General features: G+C 43.8%; 1 protein-coding gene across 8 annotated transcripts in view; it reads left to right on the top strand.

The window, feature by feature from the left end:
- The first annotated feature begins 3,469 nt into the window (after positions 1-3,469).
- ARHGAP29 (Rho GTPase activating protein 29) overlaps positions 3,470-6,000 on the top strand; it is a 51,489-nt gene continuing 48,958 nt past the window's right edge. For all 8 annotated transcript variants that reach the window (XM_050307342.1, XM_050307338.1, XM_050307336.1 and 5 more), the window contains exon 1: positions 3,470-3,575. The gene's annotated coding sequence lies outside the window, so the exon portion shown is untranslated. The remainder of the gene's footprint in view (positions 3,576-6,000) is intronic.

Genomic DNA, 6,000 nt, shown 5'->3' with positions numbered 1-6,000 from the left:
TCGAGGTCCTTGCTGCTACTCCCCTTGCAGACTTGGCTGTTAACAACAAAAATCCAGCTCTGTATCAAATGCTTATCGCTCACAGCAAGCTATATACTCATAATTTATGTCTTCCAACTAGTCTAGAATATCTGGCACTTCTGCAAATACATAGAATATAGACAGTATTTTGAAACTCATTCCTCAACTGAAGTCACCTTCCCAGTTCTAGTTACATTAATGCTGCAGCCTAGAAATGTTTCTTTTCTTAACAGTAATTGCAAGCTGCAAAGTAGAGCAGCTTTCATCATGCAGGTACTTCTTTGGATTTCAAACTGACTTTTTGTGTGAGTAAAGTACTGTTCAGCACTAAGAAGGAAGAAACATGTACTTGGAGTTTGCTTTTTTTGTTGGTTTGTCTTTTTTATTGTAACAGAGATGTGCTATTGCTTTTATTTCATTGTGTACACATGCTCTATCAGGAAAAAAAAACATGTTAAAAGAATCATACAAGTAGCTCTTAATGAGTTAGAGACTGCAGTGGCTGCTCTCAGGAAAAATCAGCATTTTTAATGAAAACAAATTCAATTTTGGTGTCTCTTCTTGGAGACTACAGTCTCTTCTTGAGACTGTACTATTTTTATTACCCCAGTCTTCCCTAGTTGCCTAATAACTGACTGTTCAGTGAAAAACCTGATTGTTTGTTCCAAGCAAACTATGATAGTTGGATAAAGCGCAGAAAAAGGTGACTTTAAGCAACCTTTCACCTGCTCAGCTTCTGTTAATGCCCTGAAGCCTGCAATAGTGATGCTGTAGATTATACTTGGCTCAAAAAGGGGCGTTAGCCCTGTAAACTAGTAAAGGATGACCAACAAACAGCAGCTGTTAGACCCTTAATCCTCCTTCCAGTTTATCTGCTGCAGCAAAAGTTGCAACCTGTGATGTACACAGGGCCTTTATGCAAGCCATATTTTCCTGAAGGTAGATCTGTAAGTTCCATTTCTCTTTCATGTAATATTTTCCAAGGCAGTTTAGGAGGTAATCAACCCTGTGCAGTCTGGGACATGGTTGCAGCTGTTTTGTGCTAGATTTGATTCAGGGGGAATGCAGAGGACTCTGTATTCAATTTGGCAGCCAAACTGAAAATGGGGAGGAAAAAAACCCTCTGAACAACGAAAATGCAAAAGGACAATTGTTTGTTGTTTTACTTTGAGGAAAACCCAAAACTTCATTTAACATTCCCATAATGTGGCAGATGTGGGCTCAAATCCTTTTTTCAAAAGACGTTTGAAGCTAGGCCTCCCACAATGAAGAACGCTTTTATGTTTCAAATCAAAAGTAACTGAAAATGTATTTCAAAAGTACAAAAATATGTAATCCTAGTATTTCTATTTCTTTGTCACTTTCAGTTTGACATCTGGGATTGGTGAGGGGTTTTTTGTTTTTTTTGGGTTTTTGCAAATAATTCACCAATAAATTTGCTGAATTCTTGTATGGACACAGGATAGCTTATGTGGGAGCTGAGATGAGAGAGACAAGACTAACTCATGGAGGGGCTGAAGCATAATGAAGTGTATGTCTACTTCAGAAACAGTGAAAAGATTAGAGGTGGGTATGTATTTGGGAGGGCTCAGTTTATTCTTCCTAGCATTTTCTAAAATGTGCCTGGGGATGGTGTGCTTATGGCAAGATGAAGTCCCTTCTATTTTCAAGAAGAGTGTCTGTAAGGACAAGACAATCTGCTATAGCTACACGCTTTTCTTTTAAACAAGATTTGGCAGACCAAATAGTATCCATTGCTTTGTATTCTATCTATTAGTAAGTATAGGTGGAATTTCTTGTTTATCTTTTTTGTTGCTGTTGAACACTTATCTAATGGTTTCAATGACTTTTCCCACAATAAACTTTTAATGCTTTTTCTGATGATATGATTGCTGATTGTACTATTTAACTCACAATCCCTGCCATAATTCCTTGCTTTCACATTTAATTAGTTTACAATTGTTTACTCTGGCCTGAATTTGACATCTGCAGGACCAATTACCTGAATGATCAAAATCTTTTTGAAGCTCAGGGTATTGTTTTCTTTGTTTGCTTTTTTTAGAAACTTAAAGAATTTATAACACTGTAAATTTCTGAATTTACATCACACTTTATTTAGGATTTTTTCAAGGTGAAGAAGAGGTATTGAACAGTGCTTAGCATTGACACTAGAGATAAGAAATGTCACAACTTGTTTTAATTTGGTTGCTTAATTTCAGGTTTCATAAATTCCAAAAGAAATTGAATAAAATTCTTCCAAAAGAATAAAATATGGCAAATATGGAGAGGAAGGATGAACAAAGGAGAACATTGGTGCTCTAACACAAAATCTTGCATGGGTAGTATGCTGGAATGGCTGGGGAAAGGATGCGAGGATGGGGAAATTCCATATGTAAAGCCTAAAACTGGTAGAGTAGAGGAACTGGGCTAAGAATTAGATACTGAGAGCTTTGATACTTTATTGAAAGTATGTCCCATTTCAGAACTTGGGCATTGGATCTAAGGTTGCTGAATTTAAATGGCCTTTTAATATTGAGGAAAAAACTGTAGGTCTGTAGTCCCTGCCTCTAGAAGATGGAAAAACTACTGCTGCCATCAGTCACTGTGAAATGACGTAAGAGAAGTCTGTACTGAGGTCTAAAGGTCCTTATGTCACCGGGAACTGTTTGAATTTCTGCATCATGATGATGCAAGTGTCTGCTTTTCCAAATTCTCCTCAAGCAGAAAACTGTGCATGTATCTGCATTATGCCAAAATTTGGGCTGTCTGGATAGCTGAATCCACTCCCATCCTGCAGGCATAGACTGATGTTGTTATATTTCGATTTTCCAACAGTGTTTGTCCAGGAATAAAAGCAGGCTGAGTACAGTAGAAAGCAAAGTGTATGTCTGTGCACGCACACATTTCTCACTCTTAACAATACTGGAAGCTGTACAACGAACGATAAACTGGATTCAGGAGTAGAAAGCGTGGGAGGTTGAGCATGAGAAACACATTCTCTTGCCGCGGTGTTTTTGTTTCTTGTTGGGCAAATCACTTAAAAGCAAATCCTGTTTTGCGAAACACCACGTAGCCTGAGTTCGGGCTTTTCCTCGCTTCTGAACCTTGTTTTGTGTACACCAGTTGCTCCTGCGCAGCTCCTTTCCCCGAGCTTTGCCCGCACGCCAAAGGCGCGGTCGGTCTCCGCTGCCCGCGGGAGGCGCGGGCCGGGCGGGCGGTGCCGGTGGACGGAGAGGCCGCCGGGGCGGGCTCCGAGGGTCGCCCTGTCCCGTCCCGTCCCGTCCCGTCCCGTCCCCGCCGCGCCCACCCCGCCATTGTTCCCTCGCCGCCCCTCGCGCGCCGGGCTCCGCGCGCGCCGAGGGCGCGTGTCCCGCGCGCGGCCCCGCCCCCGGGGCGGGACGGGCCAATGGCGGGGCAGGGGCGATGCCGGGGGCGGGGGTGGCGCGCGGGGCGCGCGGCGGGGAGGGGAGCGCGCTCCATGGGCAGCGGGTCGGCCGCGCCACGGCCCGCGGGGCCCGGCCCGGCTGCTGCCTGCGCTCGGCTGCCGCTCTCGGGTAAGGGCCGCGGGGGGAGCGGGGACGCGCCGGGACGGGACGGGGAGGGGGTGTCGCCTATCGCCGCCGGGAGGAGCCGCGGGCGAGCGCGTGGGGCAGGGCGGCGGTGAGCGGCCGGGGCAGCGGGGGGCGGCTGGAGGGGCCCGGCGCTCCGCTCCCTCTGCCGCTGCGGGTCTGACCCGTCCGAGCCGCCCCACCCGGCGCTGCCCGGCGCGGTGCCGGGCGGTTCCCCGAGCGCCCACCTTCGCCATGCCCCGCTACCTGCGGCGGGGCTGTGCGGGCTGGCGGGCACTGCGGCGGGCAGGGCCGAGCGCTGACCCCCGCCCGGGACACCGGGGGCGGCCCTGCCCTCGGCCCGCCAGCGACGTGGCCCCTTTTCTTTATTACCTTCCTTTTTTTTTTTTTTTTTTTTTTCTTTTTCCTTTCTTCCCCTCCCTACCGGGGAAATTGTGCTGGGAGAGCAAATTTCTGAAATATCTGGCGCTTTAGTTTTTTCCTTTTTTTCTTTTTTTTTCTTTTTTTTCCGTCGGGGCTGGCAGTGGCTCGCTCTGAGCCGGAGGAGTCTGGAGGCGTTTATAGCAAAGCTGGTGGACGCTTTTCATTTTCAAAGCCAGAGTCTCCTGAAGAAATATGAAACACTTCTTAGTAATGAAAGGCATGTGTTCTGGGAGGGAAACTTTTCCCCATCTGCCTTGTAACACAGGAGGAACGGACGTAAGGGCTAATATTTATCAGGAAAAGGTGCCTGCTGTACTAAGCTGCTCAGTTTTCGTTATGCCGCAGCTTTACAGCAGAAGTTTCTCTCAAGTTTTTCCAATTCAGAAACACTTTGTCACCACTTTTATAATTTTTAGAGTGGTGGTATTATTGTACTGCTTGAACAAAAAAAAGGCAACATCTCTGAAATAATACAGCTTTAAAAGCATGGACTTGTCACTGGAACAGGTCTAACACATCATGCTACTTAAAGTTGTCTTTGAAGCTGGCAGACTTAAAAGAGGCATGTCTTTTAAATAATATGAAAATATCTGTCTCGATATAAATAGATATCACACTTGTTAAAAGGAGGGAAGGTTATGTGGCTTGTTTTGCCTTAATTGCAAGGTGGAATTGCAAAGTAGCTTTATAGCCATGGGAATTATATGTGGGAACAGAAGAAACTTGCTTAAACACTGTGTTTAATGTAAACCTCACTTCAGTCTACTTGAGGTGTTTGAAATTGCTTAATTATCTGCATTATTTGTATAGTATCATGTGTACTCTTATAGGTACAGACTTAAAACTGTAAACAGAAATTAGAGCAGTTAATTTGTGTTAAATTCAGAAGTTTTCTTCCCCTCCCCCCAACGCACGCTGCTTGCAAGGCCTGCCAGATTAATTACAAAAACAACTGCTTTGACCATGTTTCCTCTGATATTTTTAAATTGCAAAGAGAAATAAAGCAGAAATAATGGAAAAATAATTTAAGTGCGTTAGAGTAATGCCTGTAGAAATTCCTAGTGGGAGTGTTCAAAGGTGCTACTGTTTCAGTTGGTCTAACCAAATACAAACATATGCAGGAGAACCAGTTTCAACCTGCATTTTTTAGTTCATAATAACTTATTTTTAGGTAAAAGAATTTATTTTGAGAAATTACTGCAGACGTATCTGCAACCCACATTAACTTTCTAGCTGTCATGTTCCAATTTGGTTTTTGGTTTTTTTTCCCTGTGGTGTTTACGCTAGAGTGTAAACACTGAGGATTTCTCCTGGTGTTGAGAGAACAACAGCAGTCGTTGTGGGAGCTGCTGGAAGTGTACCTGACTCTGCCACCTGCAGTTTGCTGCTTTGAAATGAATCACTTAACCCAACATGGCGAAATTAGCAGTAGCTTTCCTCTTTTTTTTTTCTAAATGAAAGGAATGCAGGTAGTTGCTTACTTATACTCCCCCAAATTTGTCCATTTTTATGGTGGAACTTTTAAGGTGGACTAAAGCAGAGCAACATCCTTCAAGATAACTGCACTGAGATTTGCAGATAAACTTTGATACTAGAATATTTTTCAATCTCCTCACTTTCCTATGTCTTTCCTTTGGTTGCCTTTCACAATAAAAGATAGCAGCCTGAAAAGCCCACGTAACTTCTTTCAGGATGTTTTCCTTTGTGAGACAAACTGTGATAGGCCATGATGACTTGCTTGGCACAATCTACACTAAGAAAACTCATCCTATCAGATTAAGGCTATTATTTTAAGAGACAGGATGCTGAATACAGCTTGGTGGTTCATGCTAGAGGGGATGTTGTTTGGTCTGTATCACATCAGGTGTTTTTGCAATTGTATTCAGTTGTAGTAACATTTCATGGTAAAGAATAGGTCTTGGTAAATATAACGAATGTGATTTTTAAGATTTGCAGAATAAATATTCATGGCAGAAACTTTTCTCAT

This window comes from Myiozetetes cayanensis, unplaced genomic scaffold (assembly GCF_022539395.1).
Source record: "Myiozetetes cayanensis isolate MyiCay16 unplaced genomic scaffold, myiCay2020 scf12, whole genome shotgun sequence".
In the NCBI taxonomy this organism is placed as follows: domain Eukaryota; kingdom Metazoa; phylum Chordata; class Aves; order Passeriformes; family Tyrannidae; genus Myiozetetes; species Myiozetetes cayanensis.
This window is presented reverse-complemented; position numbering and strand designations above follow the sequence as displayed.